Below are 21992 nucleotides of genomic sequence, written 5' to 3'. Positions count from 1 at the left end.
GGGCGGGACAACCAGTCCAGGGGCTTCTCTGACAGTGAAGCTCTCCCAACACCGAAAAAAAAATCACACCACTACGCAAATCCTTCCAATGGAGGAGGGCCAGGACGTCTGCAAGCTAGCCACCTAGCTCAACTACAGGGAGAGGAAGCAAAAGTTGTGAGTAACGTCTGTTTTGCCTCTATTAAAGTGCTTGAAGATACGACGGTTGGCTATCTAATGTAGTTAACGGTTCCTCACATCAAGTTCCGTGATTAACTTTGTCGTTCATGTTAGCTTCTCAACTCTAGCACCAAATTTGGGTGCCGTAGCATGCTAAAGAAGGAGTTAGTGTGTGTTAATCGCCTCGCTAACCTTGCAAGTTTAATCGCAGGTACAGTTCAGATTCATGTCGCCAATCTTGTCGCTTCAAAGCTACCAACAGTGTTAACATACCACTATGCTGAACGTTAACTGGCAGTTGACAATAGCTCGTGAGCTAAACCTACCAGCTAGCCCCTGGTATAGCATTAGCAGTTTGCTCAGTACAGTAAAAAACATACAGCTAAATGCTAACTAAAACCTATCTTAATGTGTGGCAGGCAGTTTCAACCTAGTTAGTTTTCGTTTTTAGTGTGGTTGTCTCATGGTTGTAAAAAGTAAGTCTTGTTAGAGCATAAACAGCAAATTACATATGCAGACACATGTTAGTTAAAGCTACTAAAATGAGTTTTAAACGGTTATAAAACTAAGTATTATTATTATCGGAGCGTCTGTTTAAGCTGAGGAAGTAAACAACCAAATTATCTGCAGAATTGACCACTTCAGTTCAGTTGTTTTTGATGCCAGAAAATCCTGCTACAGGATAGGTGTCACACAGACTAGTGAAAAAGCATGCTGCAGAAACAACCCTTCAACTACATTTAACTGATTCAGCAGAACAAGGTGTTGTTTTTTGCAAGGAAAATACCACTTACACGTTTAAGGGACACAATTTTGCAAATAATAAGAACTGCTTTGGCCACAGGTATTTGCCAGAATTGACACAAACTAAAAGTTTGTCACTTCAGGGATTTTGTCTGCAATATCTTGAGATGCAAACTAGATATATCAGGTCTCTATTGATACCTGGGACATAAATCACATAAAAAAAATTATTTTGCTTTGAAGATGCAGTGGGATCACTATTTAGAGGATGGCTTCCAGGACATGTCCAAGCATGTTGGCGGTTTTTCTGCCCTGAAGTTCTGGGCCCACTGGAAATAACCCCGCATGAGCCAGTGTTAGTAGCTGGTATTTATGTGCCATGTTCGATCAATATAATGCTGGCATCTGGCACACCTAAATCGTGATTCATGCCGGATTTATGCTTCCACATCAAAGCTATGTCACAGCCTGTGCTATAGAGCTGTGTAGCTTAAGCCATATGATGAAGCCTACGCACATACCCGATGTGCACCTCCTCAAAAGCATGGCAGTGCAGATTGGAAGCTCTGAGTATTTCTATTGTGTGTACTTTAGAGTGAGATAAATGGTTGCAGATGATGGTAAGGCAAGTCAAATTTACTTGCCAACATCCAAAAATATTAGACATTCATTACATCATCAGTGTCTTTCAGTGGCTGAAAGAGCGCATAACACTCCCCCTTCTCCTGATCCAGCAGCAGTTCTTCCCATTATCTCTGACCTCCACTCTCTTTTCTTCTTTGCAATATCTGCACTATAATCAATGCATGCTCAGTATTTATCTGCTCCATCTCAAACATATGCTCTGTTTCAGTTTTCATAGCTTCCTGTACACAAACAAGGAGGAATAGAACCAGGAACTGGCATAAAAATCACACTGCCATAGAGATCGAGCACCAACGCACAGTTATATAGTGCCACCGTGGCATAGACAAATTTATTAGACCACCTTTCATAAAAATGAGAAAACATAAATTTTTTAGAAATCTTCAAAAACTTGTTTAAAACTAAAAAAGTCATTGTTATTTATTTGGCAAATAACAAACTGAAACAACTAAATAGTCCTTTTTCCACACATAATAACCAAAAAGCTTCATATTTTGTATGGCCTCCTTTGGCCTCGATAACAGCTTGCATTCTTGCTGCCATTGTTTTTCTGGACTTTTCCACAGTCTCTTTTGTTATTGAGTTCCAAATAGTTTCTAGCTGTTCCCACAGACTTGCTTTAGATGAAACTTTTGTGCCATCAATCTTTGAATCTACTAAATCCCAAATTTGTTCAATAGGATTCAAATCTGGACTTTGACTTGGCCAGTCCATCAGTTCCAGCACTCCAGATTCCTTGTTCTTGCTCAAATAGTCTCTGCACAGCTTTGAAGTATGCTTGGGGTCATTGTCTTGTTGGTATATGAACCCACGACCAATCAGATTCAGTCCAGAAGGGATCCCATGATGCACTAAGATGTTGTGGTAGATGTTCTTGTTCATGATGCCGTCCATTTTCACTCATTTGCCCACTCCATATCCACAAATGGAACCCCATACCATAATGGAATCTCCACCGTGTTTCACTGTGAGTGCAATGCATCTGGCATCAAAACGTTCTCCAGCTTTTCTGTGAACATAAACATGACGATGCTGACCAAAGAGTTCAAACTTGGACTCGTCCATCCAGAGTACCTTCTTCCAGTCATCAACAGTCCAGTGTTTGTGCTCCCTGGCAAATCTGAGGCGTTTCTGGATGTTTGAAGGCCTCAATAATGGCTTCCTAGCAGCCATTCTTCCCTTTAAGCCTTGTTCCGTCAGTTGTCTGCTTATGGTCATTCTGGAGACTTTCTCAGACTCTGATCTAGAAGCATTCATCTCTTCCTGAAGATCAGCAGTGCTCTTCCTTCTGTCTCTAGTACTTCAAGTCTTGAGGTGTCCGACATCTGCTTCAGTTAACTTTGGTTTCCTGCCTCTTCCTTGGCACATTTTGTAAGTACCAGTCTCAGCAATTGACTCCAAAGCATACTCCAGATAATAATGTGCTTTACTATTTTTTCAGTTTTTTTGTAAAGCATTAAATTTGAAAATTAATGGATAATAATAGTAATTATATTTTAGCCTTAAAAATATCATTTGGGTTAAAGAGCTTCTACATATTGGTGTATTGACCATTGCAGAAACATAAAAATGATTTTGGTAATTACCAATGCTGTTAATTTAGGGCAGCTGTGGCATAAACCTTACTTTGGGTGGTGGTCTAATAAATTTGTTAAGCACTGTATATACAAATGGCCAGTCATATTATTATTTTTGGGCCTTTTCTGCCTTCATTGATAGAGGAGGACAGTAGACCAAATTGTAAACAGCACTGTGAGACACGCAGGACAGGAAAGCCAAAGGCCAGACTTGAACCCTGCGTACCTGGGTTGCCACCTAATGGCTTGGCCATCCTGACCTTGTCACCCATTTTAATCCAAAGCTGCTCAGGGGAAAGTGGTCTATTCCAATTTATGTTCTCAAATACTGAAGTTTCTCAATTGTTTTTTGTCAGCTCCAACAACTGTTATGTTGCTTACAGACAGTAAAGGAGGCTCGCTCAAATTTACACAAATACTAATGCTGCCAGTGTATTTGTACGAATTAGACAGTGTGCCATTATTGTAAGTAACGGTATCGTCGAGCTTTTAAAGAATCATTAAAGTTTAAAATATCAGCATCAACCCTATCCAGCATAGCTACAACATGGAGAGAACTGTAAGCTTTTGCATCCTACATTCCTCTGAGGACTTCGTTCCCCTTGTCCAGAGTGAATCAGACATACAATGAAGCGTTTGTTCATTTTCGGCAGAGATGTTAGCAGTGGATAGAGACAGAGAGGAATCTGGTCAATCTGGAGGTGGAGATGGCCAAAGTATTTCAGTGACAGAAGAAAAGTCACTCTGTGTTCACTCACTTGTGGGCCCACATGAGGGTGAACTATGCTCTGAGTAATGAGAAGTATGCTCTGCATATTTGCATGAAAACGCTACATCAGTGTTCTCAGGACAAGCTGAAACAAAGTTTTCTCATCCTACAGTGTAAATATGCACTGCATGGAGTTATGTCACATTGCTTCATGTTAAGATTGTCAACATTTTTATTACTTTGGTGCTTTTTGACACTACACACTTTTAAAAATACCATCCTTGTCATTTTGATGATCGGCAGTCTCCAAAAGTACTGAAGTTTTAAAAATACTTCAGATATTCAGTCATATGTTATTTACAGTGTGTCCTGTAGTTAGGATGATAACTGACTTGTTGACTGGGGATTGTGATATTCTTCACAAATCTAGCATGTCTGGGATGGCATGAAACCCAGATAATGTAGAACCTCCTTTAAGAAGGTTCTCCTCCCTGCACATGTAAAACAACAGACTACAGAGACAGAATGGTTACAGTTTTAGAGATGTTTGCAGAGATGTTGGAGTTTAAATGTTCATGCTATTTGACAGGCCCACAAGTCTAACTTTTATGATTCTAGATTTCCCTTATTTATTTATTTATTTGTTTATTTATTTATATACAAACAGTGCAGCCTATAAGTCGTTTCATCTAGTGTTAATCAGAACAGTCAGTGATAGTCCGTACAGCCTGTGATGTATAAAACTTGAGGCAGACAAGGACAAACAAAAGAATCTGCAAAATTAGAAAGCAAAACAGAAATTAATGGACTAAAATCTCCTGATATGACATGAAATAAAAACAACATAAAATTCAAATTAAGGTATGTGCATTTTAGAGCAATGTATCATTTTTGTGATTCATAAAATGTGCTGTCACATCATTGTTAGTAAAAAGGTGGTGCAGTGGTTACCCGTGCAAAATCTTGACATTTGGATGTCAGCAAAGGACCCCAGACTAAGTCTGAGCAGGGTGCTTAAATACACGCTTGAAGTCGGTTTTCCCTGCTTCTATAAGCCTATGTATGTGTCTTGAAACTGTATTAGCATCAGTAATAGGGTTGTCCCGATCAGCATTTTTGGCCTCCGATCCCAATCTGATGTTTTAATATTGAATATCTGCCTATACCGAGTCCCGATCCAATTCTCATAATTACCTAGATTAGAGTTTCAACTGTTACCACTAGATATCTCAAACTTATTTATTTGTGGTGGACCGCCACAAATAAATTAGGCCTGCCACAAATAGACTTTGGCGCTACCTGTTCGCCCTCGCTCTGTGTATGTAGCGTGCCGTTAAAATTACTATATCATGAATATCCGAGTATAAATTATGTGGAAGTTTTGATCCGCCAGTGTGCATGTCTCACTGGAGTTTTGCGTCTCCCATTGTCCCTGAATGCATCTCTCACAGCAGAGAGCTGCCTCTCTCTCCTCCGCTCATGCGGGGTTTGTATCAGCAGCGAGAGAAGCAAGGGAGAGGGAGGTAAACAGAGCAGCGTGGCAAGTTAGCGGCTAGTTGGATGTCTTTTAAGAGAGAGGGACCCAACTGCAGTCAAGATGGCCGACATGGGCATCGCTATACATCCAATCCAATGCCGGAAGTCCCAAGCGGAAGTTTCCTCTTCGTGTTGGACTCAGCTGCCTGTGTTTGTCAGTCTTTTTCGCGCCTAAGCCAAACCCTTGGTGCTGAATCTCAATGTATCACCTTCCCCACTGCCTTACCCTGAACCTAACCACTCGGGTTTCAATGCCTAAGCCTAATCTTAGACGTACTGACTTCCGGTATGAATTGGATGTATGTCGGCCATCTTGTCTGCAGCAAGACACTCTTGTTTTAAGATGGACACCGAGAAACGGCGCTGGGTCTGCAAGCATTGAACAGGCGTTCAACTTTGAAAAGGAAGAAGTCTAACGCATGCAGTATTCGTTAAAATACTCCGCAAGATGACTCAGAGATAACGGTGGCAGTAACACAACACGCCGCTAAAGACATGAGCCCAGAGTTGTTGAAAAACCAGGATTTAAAAAATCTCATAAAGACATTAACCCAGAATACAAGACTTGCCTGGGTGTGAACATTTTGCTGAAAACTCCCTGCCAGAGTTGTACACGTCAGAGAGAAGATGGTCCACCAGCGGACAAATCTGATCCACTTCTCCACAACAATGGAGACTTATCTCAGCCTAACAGCTCAAAACACCAACAAGAAGTAGTTAAAATGTTCCCGTCTCCAGACAAGCTTTCCCCCCATGATCACACAGGAGAGTTTATTGAATAAGGTCTCCAAAGACGCTCTATGTCATGAACTTGTCAGAAACTGGTCCTGCGTTCATCAGCACAGATAACAGACTAATATAATCACAGCTGTGAGCTTGAATGGTGGACTAGACTGCAGGATTTGTGCCATTTACTGCATGCATGATTGGTGAGTTTTGTGTAGGTTTGCTTCACCCTTAATGAGGGAAATAATCATTTTATAATCAGCAATAGTAAACATAACACAGAAAACATTTCAGGACTTTCCAAACACTCTAAAATACCAAGTATTTCAAGATTTACGTATTTTTGAGGATTTTTTTTAGGTTAGCACGGAGGTGAGGGGAGGAAGGTGGTGGGTCATCCTGCTCCACTTCTTATGTAGCAAGAACCGACTTCTCTTCTTCAAGGGATTTGTTAGTCCGACTTTTTCCTCTTCCTTTTTGTTGTCTTATAGCCGTTAGTAGGTTGGAAAAAATTGATTCTTAGATGCATAGTGATGTAGAGGTGGAAGATTCTGAACCGATTTATAAATGTCAGATAATCGATAATAATTGGTTATTTAAATATTTAATACGGTGGAATAGCAGGAACAAAAAGTTGGAACTGTGACACGCAGTGTGCAACAGCACAATTTAGATTACCAGTTCATGGTTCATCTGCAAAGACAGACATTTTCATGTTTGTAATTTCAGATCTGTTACAAGGAAAGGATGCTGCTACCTTTGGTTCAGTCCAGTTGTCAATTTCCAGTTTTCACACATCTCCCATTAGAGGATAGCGGAAATTTAATTTAAAGTTTTTATCATGTTTGACACAGTGAGAACAACAGAAATGTAAAACAAACAAACAAGTGCATCAAAATGCATCAGTTATCGATTAAGAATCAAATCGTAGTGCTATGAATCTTAACCATATTGAATTGTGAGGTGCTTAAAGATTCCCACCTCTAGTGGTTAGCAAACATTCCTGCCACCTGTATGGGCTGGTAAAAACTTGTCTCATTTGTTTGCTTTTTTAATGGTTCAGATGTATTTTTCGTGTGTCTATGTGAACTATTGAACTGTGACCCCTGAACTAATGAATACAAATACCATTACACCCCTAGGACCTATCGACTCCTAAACAGTGTGATACTTTGTAATTGCTGACAGTGTGGATGCAAATGAGTCACAAAACTTTGCAAAGTTGTCCCAGCCTCAGTCTATGAGATCATCAGTCCTTACTGGTTGATCCCCTTCATCCCCAGCAGGATAAGCTGATGGCAGAACTGAAATGAACTGTATTCTCTTTACATGCTAAAACTAAAGGGAATCCCCCTAGATTGCAGATAGCGGCGTATCTCTGATTATCCGGGGCATAATTCCAGTGAATTAGTGTGTTTGCTTTAAGCTGGTAAGTCATTAATGGCATTGAAGAGCACTGGGATGAAAAACCACGCTCTGTGAAACGCCCCCGCTGTGGCCCCTCGCTAAGCTGCCCCCCTGCCAGGATTAACTGTCAACTCAGCATTTCAGTGATGGCTGCAAAAATATAATGTCATGTAAATCTAACACCTCATTTTCCTAATATTGGCTTTCATTTAACGATACTTTTTAACCCAGAGGGGGAGCAGTGGTGTTTGTTTGGTTTGTTGCAGTCTTGCTTGGTGACTTTTGCAGCTTTCTTTCCTCCAGTTCATTCTTATCAGTCTTTCTCTTTGTTTCTACTTTATCTGTTCCTTGTTTCCCACTCACTTCCTCATCATTTTAAGAAACACAGCGTCTCTTCTTTGAACTGACTTTAAACTTCTAGCTGCACAATTATCCTGCATGATTCAGCAGCTGCGTCTATGTCTCCTGACCCGTTAGCAGTTAACCTGGTTTCATGTGAGCGGCTCTCGTCGGAAATCCTGATTGGCCGTCTTCAAACTGTTTTGGCCTGATTACAGTAGATGACCTCTTTTCTAGACCCAGACTGACCAGCAGGATCCAGGTGTGTGTGCTTTTGTACATTCACATGGCTAAATTATTAACTAGACTACTGAAATGATCATACTGTGAAGAACTTTGGATGGATTTGCTTTCAGACCCGGTTACCCTGTTACATTTTGAGCCTGACTCATTCCTTTGATCCCAGTCTCAATCTTTTCCTCCTCATTTTGTCCTGAGCACTCATCCTTATGAAAAGGAGCTCCCTCTCCAGGTTGTTGTTGACAGTATGATCTGTTTGAATTATTTAAAAAAGAACTCAAGAATATTTATTCTTTGCAACAGCAGAAAGTTGATATGTGGCTTGTTACATATTGTTGTGTATATCTTTATGATGTCATTGTGTAATGCCCACAGGGGTGTTAAACAGAATGACAATGTGCAAAGGGTTGTCCACATTTTTTTGGGATATGCCTAATTAGAAAATGATTGACGATTTAGCAAAATAGTAAGCTCATATATACAGATGATTGTACCCCTATTAACTGTTTAAACATATTTGCTTCTGCTGCTCAAAAGCTTAGCTATGTCTTAAACTGAAATATGTTTAGAGCTGCCCTGATTGTGACTATTAGATAATTTGGTGTAAACCTCCCAATATCCCAACATTTTCTCTTGTATTTGACCATGAAAACTGATCAGGTGACTTATTCTGTCAAAAAAAAAATCTCTTCTTTGAGTCAGCAGTTAAGTGAATTAGATACTGGTGTTAAATTGACTCAGCTTATAAACATCCATTAATATCTATCTATTAGGGATGCATGCTAATTATCAGCACCGATAGATTATCGGCCGATATTGCGTATATTTTACGTATTTTTATTATCATGATAATAAAATATTATCCGATAAAATCCACCGTTAATAATGGTGTTTGTTCTCTTTCTCACAAGACTACACATTCCGAAACAGCAGGTGGCGCCGCAGTACAAGACCTGCTGTTAAGCACCAGAGAAGAAGAGGAAGCAGCATTAGCGCTAAGCGGCTAAAACTCGGGTGAGCACAGTGGAATTATTCAGTATTTACGGGGAGGATAACATGACAGTGTTTGTAAAACTTGCCCCACAAAGATCCCAAAGAGAGGAAGAAAGACCTGACACAAGAATTTAACACAACAGATCTTATAAGTCACTTAAAAGTCTTCATCACAACAACGTTAAAAAGAAGTGGTAGAAGCTGTGAGCTGTGGGCATTAGGACCAAGCCAAAGCTAGGTAGTGTGTTGATTCAGCAGGCATTGGAAACGGCTGAAAGTTTGCTAGACCCGAAAGGCGCAACGCTAATAAATGACTAAATCAGTCTGACAGTCTCCTGATCCACCACTGCTTTCATAGACGTATCCCTGCCTGCTCTGATGATGTGGTTTTATTCTGTCTGGTTGACGTTAGGAACAGAAGTTTAGCCACAGACCACGGTGGACTTTACAATTTTAACCTATCTCTGATATGAGTTCTGTCAGTGCATATTTTCAGTCTTCATGTAAAACATCAGCTCCCTTAATTTCAGACTTATGCAGTAAAAAGAAAAAAACCCAGACCCTCAAACATCTCCATTTGTTAAGCATGACAGCCTGTTATCATTTGGTTTCATGTCTGATTTGACATGAGTCAGCTGAATCCTTGTTTAGTTGATTGAAATATCAGATTTGACCACTTGTCAAGATACTTTAATTCATTTCAAGGGAAAACGTCCATCAGTTGTTGTGTATGTTGTACTTTGGTACACAAATGTTTAACTAAAAAAATAACAGCTGTAAATACAATACATTACAGTACAATACAATACAAGAACTTTATTTATCCCCGAAGGGAAATTCAATCGTCTGGGATTCTCATCTGTTTACTGTAGAATTATAAAGTCTAATAGCTGATGGTATGAAAGATTTTCTAAATCTTTCTGTCCTGCAGCGCAGGGATAGGAGCCGTCCACCGCCGTTGTTTCTTTGCTCACTGAGGGAGATATGAAGTGGATGATTCATGTTTCTCAGAATGGCCTCCACCTTGCTCATTGCGCGTCTCTCCACCTCATCCTCCAATAAATTCAATTTGATTCTTACCACAGAGCCAGCTTTTTTAACCAGTTTGTTCAGACGCCTTGCATCCTTGTGTTTTACACTGCCTCCCCAGCAGACTGCAGCATAAAACAGAACACTTGCCACCACAGACTGGTAAAACATCTGCAGCATCTTACTGCAGATGTCTATTGATCGGAGTCTTCTCAGGCAAAAGAAGCGGCTCTGCCCCTTTTTGTAGATGAAGTCTACATTTTTAGACCAGTCCAACTTATTATCCAGGTGTACACCTAAATATTCATATGATGTCACCACCTTGATGTCCACGCCGCAAGTGTTCACTGGCCGAAGAGGGGGTTTGGATCTGCGGAAATCTATGATGATTTCCTTTGTCTTCGAGGTGTTGAGTAGGAGGCAGTTTTTGTGACTCCAGTCACTGCAGGCAGGTAAAGTCAGAATTGTTATTTTTTTTTATATAAACAGGAGTGATATCAATTAGAATTCATTATAGAGATCTTTGCTCACCACATATTAACCCCTTCTTACCCCCAGATAAACACATCAAACAAACTTCTTTTTTTAAATCAACAATTGAGAAAAAATGCTCGCTTCTTAATGGTTATCAGCCATCAGGAGTAGAACATTATCGGTTCAAAACAGTACTCGTTGTGCATCACTGATATCTATGTTTGTCAATAGGGCTGATATCTGCCTATGCCAGTGTTTAACTGTTGCATCTTTCCACCCCTAGTTCAAGTTTCAATTAGGGTTTGTAGACTACCGGAATTTTAAACCTTGACATGATACTAGAAAAATACAAACAATGCCGCGTAAATGCACCAAAAGAGAGAAGAAGAGTACAGAAAACTGCCACAAACTTTCTCCTAGTTTCCCTTCTGGTTGTTCTCTGCAGTTGATTTAAGAACTGTGCTGTTCTAGGTGGGGGTAAAGGAGCATCAGAATTTGCTGTTGAAGCCAGAATAAGCTAAGTAGCTTCTGCAGCACAAACACAACCCTGCAATCTGCCATAGTTGTTTTGGTTCGACACGCGCATGTGGCTTAAGCTATGCCATGTATGATATAATCCTTTCAAGACGGTGCAGTTGGTTGTCCACATGGAGACGAAACGGTAAGCGTTTACAGATTTGTTCACTCTGGGACATGGTTTCAAAAAGTAGCGTTTAAAGCCTCCCAAAACGCCGTTTCCGTGTTTCCGCGACAAAAAACTTTTGCGTATACTCATGAATTTGTCTCCGCGTGGACGGGGCCTAAGAAAAGTTGAGCCCAGCCCCCCCAAAAAAACCCACCCAAAAAGAAAAAGATATATTGCTGTCAAAGATTAACACTGATTTGAACGTCTTCATTGATAAAACCCTAAGAAAATAAGGCCTGCACATGTTTTTCTCACCAAAGTACATTTGTTTAAAGTACTTAATAACTGCTTTATGTTTGTAGTCAATATGTAAAAATCTAACTTAAACAGCCTCTTTTTAGCAGGGGGGAACGCAGCTGTGCTTGAGTTCAGTACACTCAAGAATGTAGAGTTGTGAATGAAATTCTAAATGTTACTTTAAGAACCGTCGAATCAGCACAGCACCTGCCTATTTTATCCTCTAAGCTGCCAGTAGCTGTAGAAGTAGGGAGAGTTACTATTGGCTTTAAAAAACATCCATAGTGGCAGGATTGACGACATTGCTCACATAGAACATAAACAAGTGTTGACATGAATGGTTTTCAAGTTTGCCTCTTATTCTTTCTTCTTCTTGGATTTTCAAACCGTGTGCTGTTTTTAATTGTTTATATTTATGACTGCTTATATTATTGAATCAACTGTAATTATTCACTGGCTCACACATAAAACCTTTATTGAAGGTTATGTATATTTATTGGATTTGAAGCAGCTGAAAGCTCTTCAGAAATGACCATAAGTGAGAATAATAGGAAGAGTCCTTGGTATTGAACCTTCCCCTGCTTGTATCTCTAAAGCTCTGAAGAGTGAAGAGCATTGCTGTGCTCTTTCATTGTGTGGGAAATTCACACGTTTTGGTGAACACTTCCTGTCCACCAGTGCAGAAATGAATATTCATGAGTTGGTTAAAAGTGAAGTTCCTCTGAAACAGCAGATAAATCTCATGAGAATACATCTGTTTTTTTTGTAATGCAGAAATCCCCGTCTGATATTCTGAATGCTGGCCTCTCAAGAATTGATGAGTCTAAGCTCAACACTTCCTACTGATCTGAACAGGGTCAGGCATTCTTTTCATTGATTTCACTGAGAGACTTGGAGTTATGCAGAACACAACAAGGACCAAGTCTAGCTAGAAATAACCTATAATTGAGCCCTGCTGAGGAAGATTATCCTTGGCTTTTGGAGAGAGGGTTTGGAGCATAATTGATGTTTGGGTCTGCCTTGGCCAAAGAAACCACCCTGTCTCTAACCTCAGCACAGCCTGAGCTGAGATGCCACTGTTTCTGCCATGTTTAAATCTGCTGACAGTACACAAAGGCTTCATGTTTCCTCAAAAGTTGTCAACTTGACTAAGATAGCGTTAAGAGGAATTTCTGTCTAAACATGCAGAAAGGTGTTTGTTTACAAACTTCCCTTCTCGGTCTGAAGAAGCCAATAATGTTTCCGCTATAGAGGTAGTGATTACGACAGGGCCAAGCCTGTCATTTCATGCTGGAGGAGCCATATATAGGCTATTCCCTCTTTGTCCAGTTTACTGCAGCACACTGCCTCTTCTGACTGTGAGCTTTACTCAGGCTCTTTAATTTAAACACAGTGAAAGCAGTCAATTTGTTTCCTATTGGTGGATGTTTATCATTTTAAAAGGTGTCTAAAAATACTTTGGATTTTTACTCTGTTTTATAGATTTTGAAGGAGGTTATGAAATCATTGTTCAAAGGTAAGCTTGAAGGGGAAAATGTAGACGTTATGCAGGCTACTGGAGGTTAAAATGTGACAGAAAGTTGAAATGAAACAGGACTAAGGCTGTCAAAATGTCCAGTGCTTTGAAAGCTGTACAATCTGTGTTTCTATGGAAGCTTCAAGAAAGTACAGATCTTGAGTTATTTTAACTCCACCTTATGTTTGGAAAAGAAAGAGCAGCAGCAGTCCATTCACATTTAAACATTAGGAAATGATAATGTTTCCCAACTCTTGTCTCGGGCCTCATGAATTTTCAAAAGTTGTGTGCATCACTTATAAACAGAGAACAGAAAGGGGGTCACAGTGAATGAATGGTGAAGGATTGAATATAAACTGACCCTATGTTAGTGGTGGGCGGTAGGGCCGGGAGAAGATACATTCAAGAGTGAACGCTCATATTTATCTTCAGGTGCTTAAGTGTACTTACACATATTCCTACCTCAATGCTTCCACTTTCTCTATTCTGCAGGGCTCCAAAGTCCAAATTATTTATTGCACCAAAGTAGTGACTTTTTAGAGAACTGCTGTTCTTCATCATCTGTCTGATGAAGAGCAGCACTGCTTGAAACATCAGTGTTTTTCTGTTCACTGTCACTTCTTTCGGCTCAGCACCTACTCACCTTGGCTCGGATCTGTGTGTTAAGACATTTCTGTGCACTTTCTCCATGCCCTTACCGAGATGTTCTCATGCGTCAGCTTGCATACCTGCACCTGGCTAGCTGACGTTGGTGTCACAACTCACTTTTTGGTCCTGATTAGAGTCCTGTAGAGTCCTCATAATATGCCCATAGACAGGAAGAATGGTAGTTATCAGGTGCTATCCAGTGGACCAGTCAAAGGGCTTGTAGTCTGCATTGTTCTGACCTGTAGTTACATTTTTTAGGTGGTGTCAGGGCTAGGAATGTTCCTATGTGTCCATTTCTTCATTTGGCTTAATGCTAGGGCTGGGTGATTATGGCAAAAATCATAATCATGATTAATTGAACTCTTTTCCCCGATTACGGTTAATAAACGGTTATTCCACCCCCTGCCTTGGTTTGTGCTGTAAATATTTTTATAATTTTAAAAGGAATAACTGAAATTTTGCATATTTTAAAGGTAAATGCATCAATCTTGTGTACTTCCAGAACAAAATGATGTGGCTTAATCTATAAAATTCTGTTCTCTTTAAACAGTTTAGTGCCCTTGTGGTAACTAAAACCAGAGTGGTGCTGATTCCAGTTTGATCTGCCTTTTTCAAAAGTTTTCCTGGTCTGAATTCCTGACAAAGATGTAAGATTAAACATATTTTCTATCCTTAGAAACTGTCATTGACATTAGTTACTCACATTGACATGAGTTACATTAAGCATCAACGAGGATAATATATCAAAAACTACCACAGACTGTTGTTTTTTTGGAAAAACTAACCTTTATCTAAAAGAAGTCACAAAAATGATCATTCCTTTCAATGATCATATTCCTTGTTGCAGTAATATAATATTTTACATTTTTATCTGTGTCTGTGAGCTATTATAAAATCTTTATAACTGAGGTAGATTATTTTAATCATGCAGTCATGGACGAAAATATTGGCACCCCTGGAATTTTTCCAGAAAATACATAATTTCTCCCAGAAATTGTTGCAATCAACAAATGTTTTTGGTATACATGTGTTTATTGCCTTTATGTGGATGTGCATTGGAACAACACAAAAAATCCGAAGAAAAAAGACAAAATTGACATAATTTTACACAAAACTCAAAAAATGGGCCAGACAAAATTGTTAGCACCCTCAACTTAATATTTGACTGCACAACCTCGGAAAAAAATAACTGAAACCAATCACTTCCTAGAACCATCAACAAGCTTCTTACACCTCTCAATTGGAATTTTGAGCCACTCTTCTTTTGCAAACTGCTCCAGGTCTCTCAGATTTGAAGGGTGCCCTCTTGCAACAGCAGTTTTGAGATCTCTCCATAGGGGTTCAATGGGATTTAGATCCAGACTCATTGCTGGCCACTTCAGAACTCTCCAGTGCTTTGTCTCCAACCATTCCTTGGTGCTTTTTGTGGTATGTTTGGGGTCGCTGTCCTGCTGGAATACCCATGACCTCTGACGCAGACCCAGCTTTCTGACACTAGGCCCTAGATTGCGGCCCAAAATTTTTTGATAGTCTCAGATTTCATGATTCCTTGCACACAGTCAAGGCACCCAGTGCCAGAGGCAGCAAAATAACCCCAAAACATCTTTGAAGCTCCACCATGTTTGACTGTAGGTACTGTGTTCTTTTCTTTGTAGGCCTCATTCTGTTTTCTGTAAACAGTAGAATGACGTGCTTCTCCAAAAAGCTCTACCTTAGTCTCATCTGTCCACAAAATGTTCTCCCAGAAGGATTGAGGCTTACTCGGGTACATTTTTGTAAACTCCAGTCCGGCTATTTTAAGTCTCTTTGTCAGCAGTGGGGTTCTCCTTGGTCTCCTGCCATAGTGCTTCATCTCATTCAGATTACGACGTATGGTTCGATCTGACACTTTTGCACCCTGAGTCTGCAGGACAGCCTGAATTTGTGTGGAAGTTGATTGAGGATGTTTATCCACCATTCCAACTATCCTGTGTTGCATTCTTTTGTCAGTTTTTCTCTTCCGTCCACATCTAGGGAGATCAGCCACAGTTGTCTTTTTTCTTCGATTTTTTGTGTTATTCCAATGCACATAAAGGACATAAACATGTGTAAACCAAAAACATTTGTAATTGCAACAATTTCTGGGAGAAATGGTGTATTTTCTAGAAAAATTCCAGGGGTGCCAATATTTTCATCCATGACTGTAGTTTAATTAATGCTGTCTGTTTTATTGGTGTTTTTCACAAAATTAAACAAACATAAACTCGCCTTTCTTTCTCTCCCTAACTGTGTTCCTGCTTTAGTGTTATCATCAGTAGCCCTTTTATGTTTAATCACCTTTCAGCGTCGTCATTATTGATTGATTTAAAACTCTGATCAGCGTGAGGAAGTTTGATGTTTATTAATTCACGATCAGAACCAGCGCGGTAACGTGACGGAGTTTCTTGATGATGTCAGAAGTTGACATTTAACAGGAGAGGATGAATTAACAGGAGAGACCTGATGAAAGAGTCTGTGCAGAGAGAGAGCTGCTGAACCAGCGACCACTGCGCACTTATTGACTGATCACCATGGCATCGATCTCCATAACTAGATATCTTTGGGGTTAGTTTACTAATGTGTGACGCCCAGATAAGATTGTGTTTGGTCAACGCTGTGTTGCCTTTATCATAATATCATACAAACACTGGCCTGATGTGCAGAGAGAGAGAGGAACGCTCAAAGCAAGCCCCCCTTGCCGCCCCGCAGTTTGAGTTTTACTTCGGAGCGCTTCCCTGTTGTATTGGATGGGACAGTGATATGTGACTGCCTCTCACATAGTGTCCTTCTATGGTGCATTAATAGAGAGATTTCCAAGGGGACAAAACCGAAACAACCGACATAGCAGGTTCATGACAGTTATTTGCTCTAAATGTCGGTTTTAATTATTTTTGAATCGCCCAGCACTACTTAACACACATTTAAGTTGTATTAAACCGACTAGTCTCAAGAGGAGAAAATACTTAGGAAACAGTTAAATTTTTCAGAGGGTCACTGTGTTAGCCAGACTGTACAGAATATCAGGCTCACACCACACCCACTGGTTTTAGCAGCTAGCCTTTGTTCCTCTTTGCAGATTAATATTGTGCTTTAACATGTGGCCTTTTCACTTTGGTTGAGTAGTTGTACTTGAGTTCAGCCTTTACTTTACATCCCACTTTATTTCCATTTGTTACCTAAAAAAAAACTGTCAGTAACAGTAAGTGTATGTGCTCACTTTTTAGAGCTACCTTGTTAGGTGGTCTGTTTAGGCTTTAACAAAGTCTGTGTACTCGAATGGAAAGACTTAGAATGTCCTCAGCCCAGCATTGCTCATAAAAGGGTTTTAACTTTTGTTGTTTCTAGAAGCAGACTGACACTTTGACTTGTGGTCAAAGCAACAGTCGTAAATTGTGTAATTCCAACCACTCACCGTTGATTCTAGTGATGTACATATTTTAGTTGTTGCATGCTCTTAACAGATAAAGACTCCACTCTTTAGGTTGTTCCAATCCTTTATTATGAAAGCCATATCAGGAAACAGGGGGCTTATGTAGCAGCTTCACACAACTCAGCAGGAGAGAAGTGAAACTTAAAACCACGGATTTAGTTACAAGCTACAAAGCACAGACAAGCAGAGTCTTATGGACATATGAAAATACCTTTCCCCAATCTGCACAGACATGAGTTAAGTATCACATCACAGGCTACAAGCGTTTGAACATGCATGCACATGCAAGCCTTTAAATGCATAGTCTCTTAATTTGCAATGCTGTGATGTAGTATCTTGGGTCTGTCTGTATCCAAAGTTGTATGCCCATGACGTCTATTTTTTTGTTGCTTTCGTGTCAGAATGGATAATAATATTGTTTGATTTACACAAGTAAGGTATTGAAAGTTTAAAATTTTGGATTTGTGACAACCACAGGACAATCTTGTCTTTGTCAGGGTCGTGTCTTATTTCCTGGACACTTGATCTGCCTCCACACAGCATCCTCACTGTGTGCTGGACGCATTTATATTGCAGTATATTTGATGAAGTCAAGTTAAACATTGATCAGAGCTGTGCTGCTGCATTGACCTTTGGCCGTTCTTGTGTGCTGCATTTCCACCAAAATGCACAATCAATTTTTAAACTGCCTGACCTAACGCAGATGTTGAAATGCTTTGATTTTTAGTAGAGTTATTGATCCTTATTGAGATATGTTTCAGCACAGAGAGCTTAAATTTAGAGCAGATCAGACTGCGGCTCTGACAGCATTCAGGATGTGCTGAGGGTTTGGCTTACCCTTCTTCTGCGGTCACACTTTTTCGTCGTCTTTTGGAGCCGCTGTGTTGGAACAGGAAATCAGATGTATTATTCACAGGTCTGTCACCGTGAGAAGCGAGTGATTGCATCTGAGAATTTTGTTTTCTGTCGTGTTTGCGGTGGGTGGGGTCAGATATGCGATGGCGTGTTGCTGTGACATGACTATTAGGCCGTCATAGTTTTGTTTTCACTTGATATCTCTGCTGACCTGTTCTTGCCACCCGTCCACAGTGTCAGAGTGGAAGTTCTCACACCTCAGCTTCTCTGTCTGGCTGCTGTGACTCAATGGCGTCTTCTTCCTTCCTTTGTTTTACTTCAGTTTGATAATCGTTGACACTTAATTTCCATTTAAACCTTCACTCTTTATTTATATCTGCTACATGTTACAGGATATTTGATTTTTAAACAAAGTCATAAATGTGACACACTCTTGACAAACAAACACTCTTGACAAACAAACAAACAAATGAACAACAGCATATGGAGTCAAAATAACTAAATGGATAAATGAAAGGTATACAATTTTACCACTTGAAGTACTACAAATGAAACTAGAGCCTGACCGATTGATCGCGGGCCGATTGATCGGGCCGATTGTAGCGTATCACAGATTAATCTACATTGGCCAATATGTAGCCGATATATTAACTTTTTTGCTGCACTCTGCTCCTATCTGTCTCTGCTGAACTCAGCCCAAGTGCCTGGCCCCTCCCCCTCACACACAGAGTTCAGCAGCAGCTCTCCCCCACTCAGTGTTTCAAACTTAGCGACTTTGTCGCTATGTTTAGCGAGTTTTCAGACCCCTCTAGCGACTCTTTTTCAAGAAAGCAACTAGCGACAAATCTAGCGACTTTTTCTGGTGTTACTGGAGAGTTTTGAAGACTCTGATGTGGAAAGCCAAATCGTTGTTGCTCTTCTCAGTGTCCAGCTGGTACTGTTGTGGGTCCCTCCCTGTCCCTAAGCACTCACAGGCAGCCCAGTCCTCACGCAGCAGAGCAGTCCCTCTCAGCTGCAGTCGGACTCACTCGGCTGCAGCAGAGAAGAGGTCTAAAACCAGAGAAATGGCGAGAGAAACTGCCACTACACTGTAGTGGCCCATGACAATAACGTCCTCGCGGAAACACACTGTTAGGGAACGTCAAGGAGAGCATGCTAGTTTTTTCATGTAAGTTTTAGAGAGCATATTACAGCGTTTTAGCGTCGTCTAAGTTGCATCTTTGTGAGATAAACAACGATAAGTGCAACTGTTAATTCACATGTCCACATTTGTGTTTATGTACAGTATATATCCTGTGTATATCAATGTTCTTATTTCATATATCGGCCTATATATTGGCCCTCAGTTGTGCTGTTCTAATGAAGCTTTCCATGTCTACATGGACCTTACAAAAGTGTTTTTACTCCAGGATCTTTCAAGATTAAATCTGCGCCAGTTACTCCAATATTGAACGTCTTTTTATCAATTTTTTTCAATTGTTCGATCCTCGCCACCACTAGTGCCTAATGCTGTCTGCCATATTGTCCGTTTTGTATCCCAGAATGCATTTTGATTAGGCTGTGACAACCAATGGCAAGCTGTTCCATCATTGTGTCATGCTTTGTGCAGGTATGTCCTGGAGGAGACGGCCTGAACAGCTCATAAAGAAGAGAAAGACAGACAGCGAGCCTGTAATATGGCCCTCTGTGTCACTGTACACAGGAGGTGCTTTGAATAATGACTCAAATAGAGCTAACATGAAGAAGCACCAGGAATTTTTGTAAATTTCTGAGTATTTTAAGACTTTTTGTCACAGAATGATTAGCCTATTTTTTCACTTGAAGTCTGAGTCATTAATGTTAACTGTGTGTCACACATAAAAACCTTTGAGTTTTAATTTCTGTTTAGTTTTCCTTTTGTCTTTATAGTCCCATAACTTTTTAAATATTTAAGTGGCATTATTGTAGCACACATATGCTTAAAGCCCAGGTTTCCCTAAAAGAGACTGACTTTGAACCACTGCATTGATGGTTTACAAACTTCTAAGACAGTAAGTCTTAAGCTACACATTTCTAGGGCTGTCATGTTGTACATTGCTGGGTTTGATGCTAATCTGCTATGACATGATGACTGAATACACATGCAGGTGTTTTATTTTGTTTCTCAGGCAGGGAAAGTTGCACTGTCAAAGAGCCAGAGGCAAAAAGTTGGTGTGTAAAAACAGCTTTAAGTTTGTTTTTATCACGCAACCTTACAGAAATGCTTTACTTGACAGCAACGCAGCTATTTGTCAGGAGGTTTCAGACCCACCTCAGGTTTACATCTTTGTCCCCCTGGGTTGATTTAAATGTAGATTCAGACAGCGCTTTCAATATAGACTCAAAAACCCCTTTGGTAACCAAATGCCTGACATCACTCAGGCTCCGCCAGTCAATAGGATCAATCCAAACAGGAATACACAGAGCATCCAGTCAATTTCAAAGTACAACAAAATTAATAGAATGCTTTTTATGAATCTCATCCTTCTATCAACAATACATCAGAACTGGTGGCACAAGTCAGTGGCTCAGAGGGTCACAGAGGTAATACAACGGCATTAATGAAGACAAACTAACTACCCCCCCCCCCCCCCCAGCATAAACAGTTCTGCCCTATTCAATATCCTGTGTGAAAATATATTCCTTTATCCTTCAATCTTGACCTATTGCCCAGCCGTTACTGTATACACGATTACCTGGGACATTTTCTGCCATTACAATGATAAACTGTGTGGAAAATACAGTTTTGGAGGCCCTGATCTCTTATATAACAGCCTCTTGGATGTAGTGTGTAATCTTCAGATTATTACTCTGCTCAGGAGGAGGTTTTAATCCCGTCCCGGCACAGAACAAACCAGGCCGAAGCCAACAGTAGGTCGACCTATCACACTGCCGTGACCAATGTTGCACGGGCTGTCCGAAAGCACTCAGCCTAACTGCCGTATCATCAGAAGAGGATGTTGTTCTGTGTCACAGCGGTTTGCGACTGAGCAGGATTTGGAGGGATTTTGGGAGTATTTTTAAACCAGGGCCCTATTGTAACATATTTTAGAGTCTAAGAAGAGGCTGGTGAAAATACACACATTATTTGCTCAAACAGAAGCACTGAAATTTCTCTTTAAAAGACTAGGGAAAATAAACTGATTTACAGTATCAATGGAAAAGTGCAGCTCAAATGAAGAAAAATCAAACTGATGAACTGAACAATGTTGTAATACTTACTGTTAATCAGTTGGATGAGTAATGTTTGCTGCATGTTCTGATTTGGTTTCAATCTATTGGCTGGTGTGTCTTGAATTGACCTTTTTTTTTATCATTTCTTAGGAAAAGGTGGCTGGATTAACCTGACAGGCCAGATGGATGTGTGAAACACATCATCAGGAAAACCTTCAATAATAAGTGTTTGGGAAAGGGCAGAGCCTTTGAAAGAAACTCGGAGTGTGATTGGGTAAACGTTCTGTTTGTCACATCTTTAAAGGCCAATCAGAGCAACAAAACATGTGACGTAGCTGCGACCGAAGTGCACATGCACAGCTACCGAGGAACAATGTGAACCATGGTGACTGTAGACATGTCAGTACACGACTTTTGTCGTTTTTGAAAAGGAAACAACTCACTGCTGTTCTTTGTTCTTCTTTTAACAAAGAAATGTTGTCAAGTTCTGATAAAACTGGCACTTTAGCAGCATCCACGCTAAGCTTTTCCGCCACAGTTGTACTGGCCTCTTGGTGCTGCTTGCTTGTGTCACGACTTGGTCGTGCCTGAAAGCACTGCCCCTCGTCACTGATTGGTCCAGTCACTTTCTAACCTTTCAGACGGAAGTGTTGCAAGATGGATTTGCCAGTGAGAATCAAGGAAACGAGCGTATCCATCTGCTTTGCAAGGTTAAGCCTGGATCGCTCAGTCGGTTAAACTGTTTGCCTCTGGTATAGGACACCAATTGTTCAAATCCTTTGGGGCATAATCAATATCTGGCTTAGGCAAGGTCCTTAACACCTGTCTACCTG

At 40.4% G+C, this 21992-nt stretch overlaps 1 protein-coding gene across 1 annotated transcript in view; it reads left to right on the top strand.

Moving 5' to 3' along the window:
• Positions 1-33: 33 nt before the first annotated feature.
• fryl (furry homolog, like) overlaps positions 34-21992 on the top strand; it is a 161686-nt gene continuing 139727 nt past the window's right edge. The window contains exon 1 of the mRNA XM_041790918.1: positions 34-156. The gene's annotated coding sequence lies outside the window, so the exon portion shown is untranslated. The remainder of the gene's footprint in view (positions 157-21992) is intronic.

The sequence above is a fragment of the Cheilinus undulatus genome, linkage group 7 (genome assembly GCF_018320785.1).
Source record: "Cheilinus undulatus linkage group 7, ASM1832078v1, whole genome shotgun sequence".
Lineage (NCBI taxonomy): Eukaryota > Metazoa > Chordata > Actinopteri > Labriformes > Labridae > Cheilinus > Cheilinus undulatus.
The sequence above is the reverse complement of the archived record's forward strand: the minus strand, read 5'-3'. Positions and strand labels throughout refer to the sequence as shown.